Consider the following 21,090-nt stretch of genomic DNA (forward strand, 5'->3'; position numbering starts at 1 on the left):
GCCCGGATGCTCGGCTCTGCACGCGCGGCCGGAGCTGGAGAGAGACTTCCGCAGAGACACCGCCCGCGGCATCGCCCAGGCACCTCCCCGGAGCCTCTGTGAGTACCAGGCGTGCGGTTTGCTGCAATGACCCTGTGCTGAGCAGACTGCAGCCCTGCCCGCCGGGCTGTGTGTTAGCATCGCGGGCAAAGGCGGGGCGGAGCGGGCGCTGCTCCTGTAGGCTCTGCGTCTGGGATGTGGTGCTTAAGAGGCAGGGGTTCCTGGGGAGAGAAGACGCGTGGCATCTGGATTGGGGTGGGGTGCGGGGGAGGCAGGGTTCAGACCGGAGAGAGAGACAACAGGTCTATGTGTCCGCGTTTCACTGTCCGCGCTGCAGTGAAGTGATGGGCGAGACGGGGTGACATTGCTGATTCTGTACTTCCCGCGGCCTCTCGCCTGCCTGTGGCGGCCGGTGGGAAGTGGTTTGCTATATTTTCATAGCAGGGTTGAGGGGTGGGGTTTGACGGGTCCGAGGGATGATTGAAAGGAAAGGGGAGAAGAAGTTTCCTGGGGGAGAGTTTTGCTTAGGGCAGCAAAGCAAGTCTGGAGGTCACACGCGCCCTCCTCACCCCCAAATGCCTTCTGACAACGCTTCTTACGCATCTGCTACATGACAGCTCTGGCATTGCCCTCGACCACCGTTAAGTTTGTCAGTGTTCAGGCACCTGTAATACTTTATGAAAAGTTTCAGAAGTTGGCGACTTGGAAACAAACTTCCCGGAGCTCTTAGATGAGCCATGTAACAGCGATTATGTTGGTGGGATGTTGTCATCATGGGGGTTTGGGGGACACTGGAGTTCCCAGTTCTTGCTTCTCTGAGATAAAACTCCTGAGGTTCCAACCATCAGCATCCTGACGCTGTCCTTCGAGAACCGTTCACAGATTGACTAACAGAGAAGTTATTGTGAGAGAACGAAGTAGGGAGAGCAGGAGAAGTGCACAGAATCGGTTTGGAAAAGGAGGTATTCATAATTTTATCCACAGTGGCAGGCGATGTTCATCAAAGATCTTCCTCAAAGACCTTCCTCAAAGAACGAGCCATATGCCGAGTGTGGAATTGCTTCTTTCGAGCAATTTCCATTTATCTGATGGGTTTGTTTATCATCTTTTTTTTAATATTGTGGTTGTTAAAGATCTCATATATTTACATGCATTTTGTTTTATAAGAAAGAAGATAGTTAAGCCCACGACACCCTGTCCCCCGACCCACCCCACGTGGGGAAACTGGCTCGGATTTCCAAAGCAAACCTCCACACGAAATGTGCTGACAGGATTTGTCTGGCAAACAGAAACACGGAGTCATTCCGCCGTGTTGCTTCAGCGACGTGTGATGGCAGAAATGATGTCTGGAAGCTGAAGATTTTCAAACATATGAACCTGCACGTTTTTCTAGGAGGCTTCCTATGAGGTTCTATAAATGCATCACGCACCGCCTCTCAGCTGAAAGCCCCTCACTTAGGCACCGCCGCATTGGGAAGGGCCAGGCGGGTGTGTCAGAATTCTCCATGGCACTTTCCCTAATGAAAACAAATTCACTTTGTCGTTTAGAACATTATTATATATCTGCTCTAAGCTTAGACCAAAAAAAAAAATCAATTATCTTGTGAAAAGAATGTGAAGTTGTTTGCATATTTTTGGCTTTCATGGAAAGATAGAAATACCCCGTAGGATAAAAGTCAATGTGTGCCTTTTTAATTCGTGTATTAGGCGGAGGAGAGTTATAAAAGATTTGCTTAGTTATTCACGGGGGTATTTATTCTGACACCACATTAATGAGAGGTGCGGTGGCAGCAGGCATCCTCATTAGAAATCACTCAGACTGAACACAAAAGTTCGTAAGAGGGAACTCACCCCCCATGCATGCCGATGGTGAACTTCAGAGGCTGTCATTGCGGACATCCGGTGGCGAAATGCACATAAGAAAAAGTGTGTGTGTGTGTGTGTGTGTGTGTGTGTGTGTGTGTGAGAGGGGGAGAGACTGAGGGAGAGAGATCTTTAGTAAAATTGGTTTCCTACCATGCATCTTTCTATTTTTATATACAAATAAGACATACTTAGGTAACATGATCAATGATGGATAGGTAGATAGATGTTCATTTTAAAGAATGAAAGCTTACCCTGCTCTTTCAAAAACATATTGAGTTTAATTTTAGGTTTGGATTAAGCAGGAAAAGAAAAAAAACCACACACGATGTGGCATAAAATGGAAGAAATTGCTAGATCTCAGGTCTTTGTTTCTTCCTGAAGAAGATGTTACTGACAGAAAATAACTCTAGAGTCAAGAACATTTATAAAAATACTAGAGGCCCGATGCACGAAATTCGTGCAAGAGTAGGCCTTCCTACCCTGACCGGTTTGGCTCAGTGGATGGAGCATCGGCCTGCGGACTGAAGGGTCCCTGGTTTGATTCTGGTCAAGGGCATGTACCTTGGTTGTGGGCACATCCCCAGTAGGAGGTGTGCACAAGGCATCTGATTGATGTTTATCTCTCATCGATGTTTCTAACTCTCTATCCCTCTCCCTTCCTCTCTGTAAAAAATCAATAAAATATATTTTTTTTTAAAAAAGAAAGAAAAAGAAAGTAGGCCTTCCTTCTGGCGCCTGGGATCCGGGCTTCCCTCGCAGACCTGGCTTCGTCCAGAAGGACGTCCAGTCTAATTCTTATATTATGTTTTTATGATTATAGATTAATGGAAGTCCATTTCAGGATGCATGTTTAGACATTAAACACTCTCTCACAAGTCCTTGTGCTGAAGGTTAAAAAGTTAGTGCAGGAGCTTTGTGATCATCACCCTTCCACGCACCTCCTGAAGTTTATTGTCCATTTTACACGATCGGGGTTTACAGTATTTACCTTCTGGCTTAATTCCCAGCGTCTTGGTTTTGACTTTTTCATGTTTGAAAGGACTCAGTCCTTACAAACAGGCATTCGCTGCTCCATTCACCATTCTAGGGTCTTTTATTTTTAATTATGTACTGGGTTGTTGAATTCCACTAAGTGGTACCCCACCACCAAAGAAACAGTCACTGATGCGTGTTTTCTGTGTGCTTACAAAGAACACGCTTTTCTTAGTCTTTTGCATGGAAGGTAAGTCATCTTTCTTAAATCAAACTTATTTTTCCTTCAGGAATTAGTATTTGTAAACGATGATGGGGGTCCTTACCGTGTTGAATGAGACCTCGTAACACTGTTTGTTATGCCTACAATTTCCATCCTTGGGTGTAACTTGCTTTTTCTCTGATGGATGTCCACATGATTCTTTGTTTTATTTTTGCTGCAATATGTCCTGGAATTAGTCTGTCTTTATCAACTCTTCTTGAATATGGTACACCCCATGGATTCTTTTATTCCAAAAGTGTGTTTTTGCATTATACAATTGAATTTTTTAGAGAGAGGGGGGAGATTGTTGTTCTATTGCATTTTGCTTTTCTTTCAGGATCACCAATTGTGGGCATGTTGGATCTCATTTGTCTGTCTTCCACATCTGTCATATTTCCTAATTTATTTTTAAATTTATACTTTCCTGTTCATTTTGGTTGATTTCCTGAAGCTGTTTCTCCACTTCCCAAACAGTGATTTTCAACCATGTGTGTGATAATATTATTGCTTCTAATGTGGCTTTACTTTTTTAATTATCTCGTTGCCTCTTTCCCAATATTTTATTTCAGGGTTGTTTTTCCTTTAAAAAGTATGCACGGAGAGGTGGTGTTTCAGAGATATTATATCTACATTAGAGCAAGTGTCTAAGCACTTTCCTCAAACTGTGGCTGAGTCTCCTTCAGATTTGACTTCCCACTGCATTTTTCTTTATTTTCCTTTTACTTTCAAAATAAGCCTCAGGGATGGATAGGCAGAACCCAGAACCATCCGAGGGCATTGAAACAATTCTGTGTGATACTGTCACGGTAGGTACATGCCAGTACATATTTGTCAGAACCCAGAGAATGTACAACACCAAGAGCGGAGCTTGATATAAACTATGGACTTGGGGTGACAGGGACATATCCCTGAAGGTTCATCACTGTAACCAACTGTAGAACCACGTGCCAGGTGCCAGGTGTGTTGTTAGTGGAGGAACCATGTGCCAAGTGATGGGCGTGTTGTCAATGGAGGAGGCTGTGCATGTGTGGGGGCCGGGAGTGTAAGCTGGCATGTTGGGGGTCAGCTACCTCCTCCAAAGGTTCATTTAGCTTTGTGATCACAACGATGAGAAAGAGAAAGAACATGTCTGTGCTCCTGGTCCCTCTGCCCAGAAATATGTTTGTGCTTTTCAGCTCTTGGCTGCAATGGAGACAGGCCTCAGAGTGTGTGCTTGGGGTTGTGTCCACTCCCACTTTTCGTTGAAGGTGGAGGGCTTTGCTTTGCTTTTTACCCACCCACCCCCGTTGTCTTCCTCTTGGTTGTTTCTACAGAACAAGAGAGGAATGAGCATCTCTTTACTTAGGAGCCTTAAGTAAAAACCTTTCCATTTGGCAGAATTCTCCTCAGTGGAACTTTTGTTGGAAAATTAAATTGTTCTCATCATTCCCATTGACAAGGGCAGGGGTAGCTAAACGTGAGGGTGCACCAGGTAATCGTATGTTAAATATGTGTGATGGCGAGGGCGTGGCAGGACGTACTGAGAAAGCAAAGCCCTTGGATGTGCGTTTGGTCTCCAATAAGTCTTTCAGGATGAAGGCTGTGGCTTAATTAACTCTCTTACAATCAATCCTCGGGGAATTTGCAGTGAGATTGGGTCGTAGGAGCATAAATCAATTTTAGCAGGCTCAACTATTCCATGGCAGGAGGGAGGGTATGAAAGTGAATCCTGATAGATTTCTAATTGAATAAATAAATGAGTGAAATGGCTGAGATACAGAGATTGTTCAAAGAAGAACCAAAGTAATGATTTGTCCTCTGAAGCGCAGAAGGAACGAGGCTCGTACTGGGAGAACCCATCCCATTCTCTGCGTGTGAAGGAAGCCAGAGATCGAGGGCCAGTAACTGAGCCTCTCTCTGCCTCAGTTTCCCCATCCCCAGTGGAGATCATCATCATACTGACTTCATGGTATTAGCAAAAGGACTAAATAGGTTCATAGGTGAAAATGCCTTGGAAGAAAGCCTTGACATGAATAAGCACTCTTTGCATTAGTAGTTTAATCATTTCTATATTACTGCTTGTAATTGGTACAAGGTTGGTCTATGAGCCTTGGGATCAATTGGGGAAAACTAATAGAAAACAATGAAAAGAATGAAAATTATCATCTTCATCTAGTTAATTACATGGGGTGTCAGGAGTCGAGAATTAAATTTGGAGGCATGAGTCATGACTAGATCTGAGAATGGAGCTCAGAGAACGAGGTGAGGGGACCTAGAGGAGCCGGAACCGGGCCCCTGCAGCTGACACACAGACGTGGTGTGTCTGCCGCACCCCTGCCCAGGAAAAGGGCTCACGCCCATTTAACTCTGTGATGACAAACGCAGTGCACAGAAAAATTAGGAAAAATGAACCACCATTCTTTAGACCCAAAAATGCCATCAGAAAATGCGTTTGTGTCTATTTCCTGTGGCGTTTTCCTCACTGAAAATGTGAATGTCCTAAAAAAGGAAGGCATGTGCCTGGAAACATGATCAAATCGGAACTACGGGAGAGGCGCTAAAATGACCGGTGAGCGTCCTTCTCCCCGTGCACCACCCTCTGCCCAGAACACCGGCGTCAGTTCCTTTCACTGCATGTCCTGTTCGCCGCCTCCATGGGGTGCGTCGGGCATTCTTTATCCACTTTTTCCAACTGTTACCAGATTAAAAATGGCATTCCCTAGTTTTTACCTTTTAGAGAACAGAACTATTTAGACATAAAGCACTCCTATATTTCTGCATAAAGCTAAGGATCGTCTATCCCAGCCGTGGGCAAACTACGGCCCGCGGGCCAGATCCGGCCCATTTGAAATGAATAAAACTAAAAAAAAAAAAAAAAAAGACCGTACCTTTTTATGTAATGATGTTTACTTTGAATTTATATTAGTTCACACAAACACTCCATCCATGCTTTTGTTCCGGCCCTCCGGTCCAGTTTAAGAACCCATTGTGGCCCTCGAGTCAAAAAGTTTGCCCACCCCTGGTCTCTCCTCTTCACAAACAGGACAATAAGAACCTGTTCAAATGTCCTCCAAGCGACTGGTCCCCTCGTCCATGTCTCTCCTGTTTAATTCTCACTTTACTTCTAACCGGCTCCCAAGGTTTTGCCCACATTTAGTTGGAGCAATAACCCGTTTTTCTGAGTTCGTGATGTATCACTTTTTCTTACTGTGTACATGTGCCTTCTGGGCTTCTCTCTTGTGTACTAAAGAGCACTTAAAGATCGTTCCAGAAACTGTAGTGCACTCTTAAAGTTTGTCTGAAAATTACTTCGTTTAGTTACATTCTAAACGAACCTGTCGGTTCCAGATCTCCTCGTTGAGCGATACTTTTCTCTCGGCATTTCTCGCATAGTCCGTTCCGTGACCTGCCGGGATGTCATTTTACTCACGAAAAGGCTGTTCCTAGTCTAGGGATCACCTCTCCCAAGACTTATTTGTCTTCCATCCTGGCAGATACTAAGAATTCCTCTTGGAATGGCTGCCCCCGGGCTCTCTGCCATGTCTGTCGGTGCACATCTGTTTGAAACGTATCCCATTTCTCCCAGGCAGCTTCTAAGTCTGTCTTCCTCCCATTCGGGAGCATTCTCGGCTCCTGTACCTTTAATCTCACCTCCTTTCCGTCTCCATTTCCTCTTCAGGACGTTCGGTTAGTATTTGCATCGTCATTATTCTCTGTCTTCGACTGATTGTATGTATTTTTCAGATCTGCCTCTTTTGCGTTGCATTCGGTACGATTTCCTCTGATCTATATTTCAGACACTTATTGTTCTTTCCAGAAAATATCTTTACTTTCTGGTCTTTCTTTTAAAATGGTCTCCCTATTCTCTGCTATCCTTGAGCTCCTCAAAAATGTACGTAGGCTTCTGTCCACGTTGAGTGTTGAGGGTGGCCCTGTTTTGAGTTTTCAGGGATGAGTTGCCTCCTGACTGTGCCCGCTGGGTTTCCCTCATGCGGTTCGCTCTCTCCGGTCTGAGATCTCTGGCGGCAGGTTCACGCTCCGCCTCCGGGAGACCCGATGGTCCGAGCTGAGCTGCTGCTCCGTGGCCGCCTCACTTCTGCCTCTGGACGGGCTGGTACTCCCCCTGTCTGGGGCTAGTTTTGTGTTCATCTTCTGGCCTCACTTCACCTTACCAGCAGATGGAATGAATTTGGGCCCGACGACCAAGCTTGGCTCCAACTTGGTGTCGCGGCAGCCGGTCGGGGACTCCGGCCCTGTTTCCTGCAGGGCTCCCCGGTCCCTCGGGCTCAGCCACCTCCTCACCAGTCAGCTCTGAGTTTCCTCTTCCTCTCGGGCCCCTGAGCAGTTCGCTGTCTCGTGCCTCGGTCTGTGTATGTCTAAGGCTGTTTGTGCCTCCCTAGCATGCTGCCTGTCTGGTGGGCATGGTATCCTGCGTCCTGTTATACACCATCCGAAGCGTCCACGTGATCAGAATTTCTGCATCCCTTTCTCATCTTTTAGGAAATCATCAAACTTCCTGGCGTGCTGGTAATTTTTCTGGTTCTCATCCTTTCACATCACTCCTTTGCCATGTTTTCTATCAGGTCAATGGTGCTTTAGGGGTAGAGATACTCATTCCTAAATCCTGGCCCCGGAGTAAATGCTTGTGTCTAAAACCAGATTTATTAAAATTTATTGAAAAAATATATTTGTATTGATTTACGAGAGGAAGGGAGAGGGAGGGAGAGAAACATCCACGATGAGAGAGAATCACTGATGGGCTGCCTCCTGCATGCCCCACACGGGGGATGGAGCCCATAACCAGGGCATGCGCCCCGACCGGGAATTGAACCGTGACCTCCTGGTTCATAGGTCCACGCTCAACTACTGAGCCACACTGACTGGGCTAAAAACAGGTTTGTTTTACAGAAATTAAAGATGGTTACTTGTCTTCATTGTTAAGTAATTCACAACGTCATCACATTAGCTCATGGGAAATGGTGGAAGCCGGTTGTACCTGCCTTCCCGCTGGCTCCCCGCACCCTGATGGGACGCCCCGAATCGCCGAGGATGAGCTGTGTCCAAGCGCAGTTCACCCAAGGAAAGGGGGTCCCAGGGAACACGCGAGGGTACAGCCAGCTGGCTGTGGGCACCCACCATTCACACATCCTTGGGCAGCCATAGGGATGTTAACTCTTCAGTTTCTCGGTGTGCACATTCTCGAAATGCAGAGGCAACTATTTGCAAAGGTTTGTCAGCACAGTGGGTCTCATACACAGGGGGGCTGAGCACTGGCTGGACCCCTGTCCTCTGCTGATTATAAGTAAGAACATTGGGTGGACTTTTCAAAGCCTTTGGTAAAGTCTTCTTTCAAAGCAGGAATAAGGGACTCAAACAAACTTTTTCCTCCAAGGTTCCTAGCAATCTATTACTCTTTGTGCACATTTTATTGTCCAGGCTTTGATTTGCGTATCATTTCACAGACGAACTTAGTGGGTTATTTTGCATGTGCCTAACTAAACAGACGCCGCGTAAGGTGCTGCGTGTAGAACCGCGCGCAGTGTCTGTGAAAATCAGCCAGGCAGTATACCCGTTGGAATCGTGCTCTTAGCAAAAGAACCGAATTTGTCAGCAAAGAGCAAGAGATGAAAGAGGTCAGAGGTCAGGGATGCTGCTAATTTCCTATCCGCTCACAGAAGAGGGAATTAAAGTGAGGCCTTAACATTCTGTTGGGAGGAAAAGGGCTGCAATCACTCAAAGGTGGATATAAGGTCTAATTTTTTAATGTGTAGCACGAAGGTGTTTTCTAGGCGCTTAATGTCAGCAAGTTCTTGCCACACCTAATAATGAATCCATGGTGCTGACAGATATGCTAATTCTGACATTACTGCACATAAATGAGCACAGAATTGTGGATTCCAGAGTTCTCTTTAAGTCAGCACCGTTATGATGTGTGTATTGTTCAGAGGTTCCAACTTGATCTTATTATTTCAGGGAGAGGAAGGGAGAGGGAGAGGGCGATAGAAACGTGGATGATGGGAGGGAATCACTGGTCGGCTGCCTCCTGCTCAAGCCCTGCTGGCAATCGAGCCCACAACCTGGGGCATGTGCCCTGACCAAGGAATCGAACTGTGACCTCCTGGTTTATAGGTCGATGCTCAACCACTGAGCCACACCAGCCAGGCTCAGGGGCAATTTTTGTCTGAGCCCAACACTGTGTCTGCCATGTGATGGACGCTCGACGAATGCTGGCTTCATAAATGTTGGTTGTGAATATACTAGAGACATATACATTCAAACACATGTGTGCTTGCTCCCAGCATGCTATCAGAACGTCGTCCAGGTCTAATGGAGTAAAAAGTCACACGTATCAAGAGAATTAATGTGGAGCGGAGATTTATGCCCCTGCCCTTGGCCGCCACGGGGTCCACTCCAGGACGAGGCGAGCGGGGCGTTGACGAAGTTCTGTGTGCGTCAACACAAACTGTAGCGGGCCTGGCTTTGGAGATTTACGCTGCGGGCTTTTCAGATGTTGGCGTAACAGGACAATTCAGAGGTGGATACAGGGGACAAGCAATAGGTTGCGGGGTAAAACCTGTCACTGTAAACACCTCTGGATTCAGAATCGCTTTATAAATTACAGACGGAGCATGTGCGGGGTGTGAAATCTCCTCTGGGGGAACCTCAGAGGCCGGGAGGCGCCCGGTGCTGCTCGATGCTCAGGAGAGCTGCTCGTTCCTGCGAACCCGCATTTACATGGTTGGGAGGTTCCTTTGCTCCTGGAGGGAAATAATGAAATGAGGTGTGTGTTTCTGCGTAACTGCGGTTCAGGAACGCATTTGCATTTGACTGAGACCCGCGCGCTCTATCCCCACGTTGGCAGATTTGATAATAAAGACAGAAGCCTTCAGAAGCCATCAACCAAACCGCTTTATCTCTCGTTTAGAATCCTGACGTCTGTAAACCAGCTTACGCTGCAGTAACAAGCAACCCGGCAGCGTTTGTTTGTGTGTTGTTTTTTTTTAAACAAGAGCTCTTGCTCATTTTATTCAATGATGTATATTCAGGAAATGTCAATATAATCTAAGTGGAGACGACACAGACACAAACGAGAAATCAAACAGCATTGGGTGCGTGTTACTGAGTGTTCGCTCCACACATTATTTTGTTCCAACTTCCTTTAGATAGAATGAACATATAGCACGATGCACGTTTAAGGCGCGTAACATACTGATTGGATGCAGGTCTCTATTACAAAATGGTGGCTGTAATAAGATCAGTTCACGGGTTAGAGAGAAGAGCCCAGAAGACAGGGATGGCAGGAAGGAGAGACTGAGAGAGGCCAGGCAGAGGGGCAGGAGGGTGGGGGGTCCAGGTGCCCGGGAGCCCCGGGGGTAGACTGGAGCCCAAGAGAGAGGCCCTGTGGCTGGGCTGGGCATTTTCCTCCTAAGGAAACACAAGAGCTATTGAAGGTTATGGAGAATGAAGCGATGCCCTCAGACGCAGGTAATGAAATATTCATCCTCCCTCCGAGCGCGACACCGCATCCCCCGTCACTCAGGCGTGTGCGCCGGGCAGGTGTGGGCGTCAGGGCGGGGGCCTAAGGGCGGAGCAGCCGCCTGCGGGTTCCTGTCCTTTCCCCAAGAGGCAGGACGGGTTCTGAACTCACAAACTGTTGTTTGTGCCACACAATAGTCAACGGAAACATTTGGAAAAAAAAAAATAAAGAAAAAAAACCCCACCCAAAACCAAAACCACCGTTTACTAATGTTTAAAGTGAGGGTCCAGGAGGGCACCAAGCTCAGCGAAATGAGCCAGAGAAAGACAAGCACCACATGGTCTCACGCATGTGGAATCCAAGGAGCAAGATAAACCGAGGAGCAAAACACATCCCGAGACGGAGAGGCCTGGGGCAGACTGTTCTTGGTGATCTCTTCCCACCCAGCCACCCAGCCCGCCCTCCCTCCAGCATCGGGGGAAGATGAGACGGGACCCCCTCCCCCCATAGCAAGCAGCTGCCAGGAGAGAAAGGGGCTCCCCAGCTGAGAGTCTGGGCCGCCCCCCGAAGGAGGAGGTTTCCTGGGACCTTCAGTTTTGATGTGAGGGACCCCGTGCCTCCCCATAGACCACAGAACTGTCCAGTGAACTCACAGAACTTTGAAAACAATGACTGGCTTCACCGCCGCTTTTTGATGAGGTTTGTCACGGATTTCATCACGGAAATGAACCAATCACAAGCGCTTGGTCGATTTTCACAAAGAAAACACAATTCCCTGAAGGGCTTGCACAGCTACTTGGCATATCGCCGACCCCTCATGGATGCATTCCCATTATTCCCATCTAAGCCCGGCCAGCGTGGCTCAGTGGTTATGCATCGACCTATGAACCAGGAGGTCATGGTTTGATTCCCGGTCAGGGCACATGCCCGGGTTGCGGCTAGATCCCCAGTGTGGGGCGTGCAGGAGGCAGCCAATCCATGATTCTCTCTCATCATGGATGTTTCTCTCTCTCTCTCCCTCTCCCTTCCTCTCTGAAATCAATAAAAGTATATTTTAAAAAATATAGCAAGAACTCAAAGGGCACAAACATGTCTCTGAAGTTGAGTCAGCTTCACTTTAGACTTTCAAGTCTTTGAAATTATAAGCTGCCAAACCAGCCCAGGGAAAGAAAAAGTAGACAGGCGGTCCCTGTCCGCTCCCGTTGCCCCTCCGTGTATCTTACATGTGCGGAGTGGGTCAGAACTTGAACCAAGACCCAAATATAAGATGCCGTGTGGATTTGGGCCTTTGCGGGGGAAAACAGGAAGAAGAAGAGTGAAGTAGGTCCGCAGATACCCATCAACTTGGCGTCAAGAATATAGATGACTTCTTTTCAACCTTGGGAATCTTCATGCATCTCTTAAGTGACTTTTTAATACACTGTGGGCTTGAGTGTTATTTTTATGTCAGGTTATAAATACTGTTGGTTAGAAGGCTATCCATCGGGTGCAATATATTTTTATGGGCTCATGGTTAGCCAGAACAATTTAGAGATGAAAATGTAACCAAAGAGATTTATAATACACGTCGAAGTGCAACGTCATTGTCACAATGAGTATCACAGGTAGTTTTTGTTCTGTTTCTTTTTTAAAAAATATATTTTATTGATTTTTTACAGAGAGGAAGGGAGAAGGATAGAGAGTTAGAAACATCGATGGGAGAGAAACATCGATCAGCTGCCTCCTGCACACTCCCCACTGGGGATGTGCCCGCAACCAAGGTACATGCCCTTGACCGGAATCGAACCTGGGACCTTTCAGTCTGCAGGCCGATGCTCTATCCACTGAGCTAAACCAGTTAGGGCTGTTTTGTTTCTTTTGTTTCACTCACATATGTCCTTCTGGTCACGAAGGAGGAGAAGAAGAAGAACACAGCCTGGGTTTCTGGGGTGTTATAATATTCACAGGTGAGAGAAACTCGCTTGAGAGGTGCTTTTCCCACGGCAACCAGAGAAATGACCATCCCACGAGTCACCCGGAGTAAAATTGTAATTATTGCGTACGCGTCTTCCTGAGAGGCCCGTGGTGCCTCTGAGGACTAAATGTTACATCGACTCCATTCCCTGGATAATGAGGACAGGCCTGCATATTCACTCAAAGCATTTTCCAGAACATTCCTTTGACGTTGCCATTCAGGTCGGTGTCAAAAATGTCACTTTTTACGGTGCATATTGTGCAAGGGCCAAATAAATAACCTTCCTGCTTAAAGCGAGATTGCTTTTCAAACGCAGCATTCATCATGGCGAAGGCTCCAGAGGCTCAAGACGAAACGGCCGGGAATGTGGGACTTGCCCAGTGGGAAGGGCGGGGTCGGGTAGGAAGGCCGGGCTGGGCCGGGCGTGAGGCAGATTTCCCACGGTGACGCGCTGCCCTGTTCGGCGGCGCTTCGGGGTTTCTGTCCGGGCCTGACGTGTGCAGTGAGCTCGACTTCAGAGGTGGGACCCCAGGGACAGACACAGGTCGCTGCAGGTGGTGGTCTGGCCACGTGAGAACAGCAGGAGCAGGTGTGGAAACGATTGAGCTGCAGGATTACCTGCAAGAACTGAGCGGAGCCGTGGGGCCCAGGCTGCAAAACCGAATTCCACGGAGGTACCCGGAGCGCCAGCACCCACCTGCGTGTGAGGCCTGAGACGGGGCGTCTTCGGTTGCGGCAGAAATGGAATTAGGATTGAGGTCCAGCATGTCTGTCCCTGGCAGAGACTTGACCTGGGCCACGGTTGGCGCCAGCCACAGCCTGTCCTCAAGTCCTGCCCCCAAAGTGTTAGCTCCTTCCAGGCGGTAAAACTCCTTAAACGACACGTCTCTTAACGGGGACATTTTAGAATGAAGTGTGGAGGCCGGGACAGAAATCAAACCTGTGAGGTCGCTGAGTGCTAAGTCACTGGGTTCTGAACAGCCACGGCCACGGCCACGGCATGGAGCTCGGGAAGGACGCTCCCCTGGGAGGAGAGCAGCCACGGGAGGAGAAGGATGGGAGAGACCGGAACGAGGAGACGGGGGCTGCAGTAACGGGGCGTTCACGAAGCACACCGTCACTTTCTAAACACTTGGCCCCGCCATCAGGCCCTGGGTGATGCGATGAAGGTGGGAGCTGGTCCTCAGGCTGTGGCATCCCTGAGGTTCCCCACAAGGGACCCCCGTGCAGGCGAGTGGTAGGAGGTGAGGTTGGAAAGAAATACAAGTGTGGAAGTAGCATCTTACTTCCAACTTCTAAAGGGCCCAGGGGTGCTCTAGCCGGTTTGGCTCAGTGGATAGAGCGCCGGCCCACAGACCGGAGGGTCCCGGGTTTGATTCCGATCCAGGGCCTGTACCTGGGTTGCAGGCTCCATCCCAGCCCTGGTCTGGGCAGGTGCAGGAGACAACTAATGGATGTGTCCCTCCCACATCCATGTTTCTCTCGCTCTCCCTCCCCCACCCCTCCCACTCTCTCTACAAATCAGTGGAAAAATATCCTTGGGTAAAGATTAACCAAAAATAAATAAATGAATGAAATAAAGAGGAGGGGCTCTTAGAATAATAAATACAGCCCTAATTGCTTCAGATTAACTGATAGCCAAATGCATTCACAAATATTGACATTATTCAAATCAGCTTCAGCGAACGGAAAGGATGCCGGGTGTTTGTGCCCCTGATGCACGCCAGAGAGGCATGTGTATATTTTTCCAGAATCATGACTTATTCAGTTTATGGCCTAATTATTGGTTGAGAAGATAAGTAAATAACAAATTATCATATGAAAAATATGAGCCTGGGAGTAATTAATGCAATAAAATGGATTGCTTCATCTGGGGTGAACTTGCAAATTCTAGAAAAAAGGGCTTGATTTCTGAAAAAAATATATATATAACAACATCAAAGAAATCTTAAGAATTAAATGAAGAGATAATTAGCCCTGGCCAGTTTGGCTCAGTGCACAGAGCATCGGCCCAAGACCTGAAGGGTCTTGGGTGTGATTCCAGTCAAGGGCATATACCTCCATGGCAGGCTCGATGTGGGAGGCAACCAGTTGATGTGTCTCTTACATCGATGTTTGTCTCTCTGTCTCTCCCCCTCCCTTCCATACTCTCTAAAAATCAAAATCAATGGAAAAATATCCTCAGGTGAGGATTAGAAATAAATAAGTAAATAAATAAAAATTAATTAAGAGATCATTAAAAGGTCTTCAGGATACAGTGTTCAGCTTCAGGAGAGGAACCCAGGGGCTCCAGTACGGTGAGACTCTTGGCTGTGTTTTGCCTGGGGCCTGGGGGGGGGCCCAGGAGGTTGGGAAACAGAGGTAACCAGTCACCTGGACCAGCCTGGCCAGCGCTCTCCTGTGACCTGGTCACCTCCGATAGCTGCAGACGGTCCCGGGCTGCACATGGCCATTCATGAATAACTATCATGGTATCCCACAGCTAAAACACCTGGCCCCCAGCCCTCACCGACGAAGCAGGTTACAGAAACCATCTTTCCAAGACATCTCTCTGTGACTGTGGTATGGACACCCAGCTAGATCAATCCTGTCCCCACATGCAATCCCCACCCATTTATTGCCCGTTCAATAGAGACGTGGGTACCCTCAGCCCGTCTCAGTGACAGCAGCGCTATTACAGATTCAGCAGGGAAACCAGGGCGGTCTTCCAGGAGGTGGCGGTGTACGATCCTGGTACAAAGAATAGACTCCTGCGTTGTGTGAGGTGCCATGAGCACCCGCAGTCGCCCTGAGAGGTGGTGCAGGCCAGGAGGGGAAGGGAAGCCGGGAGGGGAGATTGGATTTGCGGTCACCGTGTGAGCCAGCTTCCCAGTGCGAACCTCATCACCAGCTCCCGCCTGCTCCTCACGTCCACACCACAGGAATTACATCCACAAGACGTGATGACTAAGCGAAGGCGTGGGTGGCTGGGGCGGGAAGGGTGCGGCTGAACGGCTCCCGAATATCTGACTCATCTGATTAAGGAAAAAGCGATGCCAATAAACAAGAACAGGGGAGGAACGGTCCCTCCATCCCCAGTAAAACTGCCTCTTAGGAAGAAGTAAACGCTTAAAAATGCGTGGAGGAGGATGTGCCTGAGATATTTACATATTTGCTTGATAGAGGTTTGAATGAAGAAAAGTGGGAAGATTTGCTTAAAACCGGGTATCAGGGTGAAACCAACTCCAAACTCAAGAGAGCCAGACCTCGGGGTGAATCCTGTGGCCTCCGGGCAGGACACGATGTCGGTGGGCGGCTTGCACACCGTCTCTCAGCTCAGGGTCCACAGGCCCTGGACCCCTAATCACCCAGGTTCCCACCATTGTTCCGTTCACACCCTCCTGGGTTACTCTCCTGTCTCAGGGTGATGGGGAGTGGACAGGGGGTCACCCAGTAACGTGACCCCCAAGAGGACGGGTGTTTATTTCTCTCCCAACCCGCCCCCTCCCCCCCAAGCTCCCATGGCTTTCCTCGGTTCAAGCCCCGGCCGCCGGGACTCCCATACGGTGACGTCTCTGCAGTTCAGGGTTTGATGGCAATGGTGTCGCATCTCTCAGAGACACTGAGAGGGAAGCTGAGCTGTGTCAGTGTTTCCTGCCGGCCAGCGACCTGCGGTTGGTGAGATGGCTGTTCTCCATCCTCCATGGAAAGTACCATTCCCTCTCTCCTTTCCCTTCTGTTTACAAACACGGTCTGTGATCCATGCATCCACGAAGGGAGAGCGACGAGCCGCTCACACGGGAAGGGTCCGGTCACTGACCCAGCCCACAGCTTTCCACCCCATAGGGAAGGAGTTTGAAGAGCAGCCCCTGGTGGGGAATGAAACAGGGGGGAGGGGTTGGAAAGTGTCGCAGGCTCGTGCAGGTTCCCTCTGCCCAACAGTGTGACATGGATCTCCAAGCCAAACCACCGGGAAAGTGAGGATTCCAGTCCCTCCTACGTCAGTAGATGGAGATTGTAATAAGACTGTTAGTTACTCATTTGTCAATGGTCTGATTTTAGCCCTTAGAACATTAATGTCTAGGTGCAGTGGAGAAAGAGGAAGGGTAACATTAGAAAACTGTGTGAGTGTCTGTGTGTGTGCATGTGTGTGTATGTGTATGCATGTGTGTCTGCATTTCTGTATGTGTCTGTGCATGTGTCTGTGTGTGTGTGTGTCTATCTGTATGTGTGTGTGATAGGAAATTGTTAAAGCCAAGGACAATGTCCTCTTGGCCAAGCTCAACTCTTAGAATCCTTTCAACTTAACAACTGTGTGATCACAATATTCACTAATACATATTCCAATATTGGCATATGCAATACACATTCTGATATTGGCATATCTAATACATACTCAGATACTGGCATATCTAATACGTATTCAGATATTGGCATATCTGATACATATTCAGATACTGGCATATCTAATACATACTCAGATACTAGCATATCTAATATGTATTCAGATATTGGCATATCTAATACATATTCAGATATGGGCATACCTAATACATACTCAGATACGGGCATATCTAATACATATTCAGATACTGGCATATCTAATACATACTCAGATACTGGCATATCTTATACGTATTCAGATACTGGCATATCCAATACATATTCCGATATTGGCATATCCAATACATATTCTGATATTGGCATATCTAATACATATTCAGATACTGGCATATCTAATACATACTCAGATATAAGCTCTGAGAAATGGTTAGGCTAAGCTGTCTTAGCACCAGGCTCTGAGATACGTTGAAAACGGTTGTCAGTTGAATATGGTGCATTGAAAAAATGTTCAGCTTGTAGCAAAAGGTCAAAAGCCATCAACCAGCCATAAGGAGAATTGCGAATGTGCGTAAACACATGAACTTCAAGTGTTACAAAGCATGGCTTCCCCTGCTTTTCCTACCTTTTCTTCACGTATATGTGTCCCTTTCTCCATCTTACTTCCCTGCAGAATATGTTTTCAGTTAAGTTTTTTGAGCTGTAATTCACATATAATAAATAGACGCATTTTAAGTTCAATGAGTATGAAAACTGTATATGCCCGATGTAACTACCCACTGCCATCCACATATAGACTAGTTCTATCTCCGACAAAAGTTCTTTCATGCTTTTCTAGAATCAATCCGACCACTTCTCTGACCCACAGCCTCTGATCTGATTTTGATTCCTGCAAATTATTTTTCTTCCTGACTCTAGAAATGTGTCTAAGTAGAATCGCACTCTGTCATGATTGACATTCTGCTCAGGATAATACTTTGAGATTCATTCTGTAGTGACAAGTATCACTAGCTTTGTTCCTTTTTTTGCCAAGTTGTATTCCATCACATGGACATACTACCATTTGTTTTCCTCTTTGCCTGCTGATAAACATGTGGGTTGCTTCTAGTTTGGAACTGATGTGAAAAATATTGTTACTAACCCTGGTGGGCAATTATTTAGGAAGAGATATGTTTTTATTTGCCTTTAGTAATACCTGAGAGTGGAACTAAAGAGCTATATGTATGTTTAACTTAATGAACTTTTCCCAGCTATATATATCCCAAAGTAGTTGTGGCGTTGTGTATTTCTGCCAGCAATATCTGAGAGTTCCCACTGCTGCTCAAAGGATCATTGGAGTGTTGATAGGATTTGCTTTGAACTTGTAGATTGCCTTGCGCAGGTGACAATGACAACTTACCAATATTAAGTCTTCCGATCCATGAACATGGGCTGTTTTTCATTTATTTAGGTCTGCTTTAATTTGTTTTAGCAATGTGTTGTAGTTCTCAATGCCCACAACTTTCTCCTCTTTCGTAAATTTATTCCTAGGTATTTTCCTCTGGATAAATGGAATCGTTTCCTATGCATGCTGTTTAAATGGAATTGTTTTATTCATTTGCTTTTCAGATCATTGATTGTTGGTGCATAGGAACACAACTCATTTTGTGTATTGATCTTATACCCTGTAACTTTGTTGAATTAATTTCTTAGCTCTAGTTGCTTAGTTTTGAGGATTCTACATATAGGATCATACCATCTGCAAACAGAGACTTTTTTTTCCTTCTCAACTTGGATATTGTTTAATTTGTTTTCTTGCCTAATTGCTTTGGTTAGGCCTTCCAGTACAATATTGAATGGCGATGGTGAAAAGGGGCATCAGTGTTGCGATTCTGAGCCTAAGGTGGAAGATTTCAGCATTTCCCTATTGAGTATGATGTTAGCGGTAGGTTTCTCTTAAGTACTCTTATCATTTTGAGGAAATTCCTTTTCTAATAAGTGTTTTATAATAAAAGAGTGTTGAATTTTTGTCAGAAATCCCTTTTTATGCAGCAATTAAGATAACCATGGGATGTTTTTCCTTCTTTCTTAATGTGGTGTATTTCAGTGGCTGATTATCTTATGTTGAACCATCCTTGCATTGTCAGGATAGATCTCAGTTGATCATGATGTATAAGCCTTTTAATGAGCTGTTGGGCCAGTGGTGATTTTGCCTCCTCAATGGACATTCAAAAAAGCCCAGATATTATTAATGGTCACAACTGGAGGAGGAAGGCAGTGGCATAGGTGTGTGGAGGCCAGGATGTTGCTGGATAGTCTATGATGGACAGGACAGGGCCCCTCCCCCCACAACCAAGGACTGGCCATCCCAAGGAGTCCACATGGCTCAGGCTGAGAAACTCCAAATGACACCAAGCCTCCTTCCATTCCCCTGCGTAGGCCACCCTTCTCTCTCTAATGTGGCACCTGGGCTCTCCCCCCTCAGCCTCCTCATAGCACCCTACCCTCTCCCACCCCTTCCTTTCATGCTCCAGCCATACTGACCTCACTTAGTGTCTTTTAGGACAAGTTATGTTTTGCTTTCACCCTCCACACGTGTGCTCCCCTCTGATCAGGGCGTCCTTACAGGGAGCCTCCCTCACTCCTAACCCGGTCTCTAGGTTTAACCTCTACTTTTTCTTTGGTTCTGTTACTGCTTTTAGAAAGGCGTTCTGATTCTGCTTAGACTAGGAGAGGCACTTTCTTAGTATTTCCCTCCAATGTCAGCACTGGTTCTATCATAGCCTGTCTCGGAATTTATTAAAATCACAGGTTCATTTCTATAAGGTCTTGAAGATGATACCCAATCCTTCCTGTTTGCTCATTGTTATATCTTCAAAACTTGGGTCTTGGCCATTTCTGCAATATATATGCATAAGAATAAATGAATGACTCAAGAATAGATGAATGACTCAACCTAAATGTCCCTTTCTTCATCTACAACCTTCAGGAAATGTAGTTGTTAAAAAATGTACGTTAATGCTTTGTAGGGGTCCTCCTCAGATATGTCTGCGGAACAGAAAGAACAAATTAAGATATTTTCATTTCCGTTATCCAAATCTTTACTCATCTGCCTCACTCACAACTGAACTATCAATATATCTGGGTTTTTTTTTAAAGTATCAAATAATTGATCCAGTATTTGTGCAAAGTCTGAGACACAGACCCCGGGTTGTAGAGCGCTAATTTATAGATTGGCTCTTGAATAAGTTATCAGGGCCGCAAGCAAGATTTGAGAGTGGAACCTGGGGCAGAGGAAAGCAGCTCAACTCAGGCCTTTAAGTCGCCAGGCTTGGAGCGGGATTTTCCAGGACTTTCTGGGTTTCTCAGGCAGCGTCCAATTTCCGGAGAAAGAAACAGTGAAATGCCAGGGGCGCTGTGAGCGCCGGGCAGGTTCAAGCCAGGTCAGCACGAAAATGACTGCTAAGCAGCCGCCAGCTTGTAAAATGATAGAGGAACTCATTCTTCCTTATTGCCCTTTACAAATATTAGCAAATAAGTCACAGTGTCAGCAGGTGCTGGAGCCGCGGCGCTGCCTGGGACCAGAAGTGTTTAAGTGAGAGCTGGCTGCGATGCGGATTTCTGTAAATCAAAGCCCACTCTTCCATGTAATCTGACCCGAGGACGGGTGCTCCACCCGAAGGGCTAGCTGACCAGATCCCAGGCTCTGAGGCAGTGTCATCCCGGGAGAGAAGATGTAAGACAAGAGGCAGGCCACGTGGGCATGGCGAGCCACGCGTGTTCTGCATCGGGGGGATTGTAGATTTCGGTGTGTTCGATCTTATGTTTCCTAGCATTTTTCAAATCCCAGCATATACCTGACCACCCAGGGCACTGCAAAACCCCTGGAATCGCAGGAGTCCCGTAAGGCCGACCTGTCTGCGAAGCCAGGGTCCTGTTCCTCAGAGTATTCTCTCTCCCATGCTTGTCTAAGTATTTAAATCCATGACTGTTAGGGAACGTTGCAGATTTCATTCGCTTCCTTCGCTGGTAGGCGTTCAGATTGTGGAGAAAGCTAGGTCAGTACTGGGCCATAGGAAAACAGGTTTGTCCCTGTACACAAATGGGCGTCAGTTATGGATGCTGGCTGGGGTGGACCCGGACTCCTTCCCCGCTTCCGTCTTATCAGGTAGCGGGAGGGTTTCCCGGAGGGACGACCTGCCCTCACCGTTGACCTCAAGTACAGCGGTGACTCCTCACCTC

General features: G+C 47.1%; 1 protein-coding gene across 1 annotated transcript in view; it reads left to right on the forward strand.

Moving 5' to 3' along the window:
- Positions 1-26: 26 nt before the first annotated feature.
- The window catches only part of CNTN6 (contactin 6), a 155,898-nt gene continuing 134,834 nt past the window's right edge, over positions 27-21,090 (forward strand). Inside the window, exon 1 of the mRNA XM_005881884.2 lies at positions 27-98. The gene's annotated coding sequence lies outside the window, so the exon portion shown is untranslated. The remainder of the gene's footprint in view (positions 99-21,090) is intronic.

Source organism: Myotis brandtii, unplaced genomic scaffold, assembly GCF_000412655.1.
Source record: "Myotis brandtii unplaced genomic scaffold, ASM41265v1 scaffold693, whole genome shotgun sequence".
NCBI classification, from domain to species: Eukaryota; Metazoa; Chordata; class Mammalia; order Chiroptera; family Vespertilionidae; genus Myotis; species Myotis brandtii.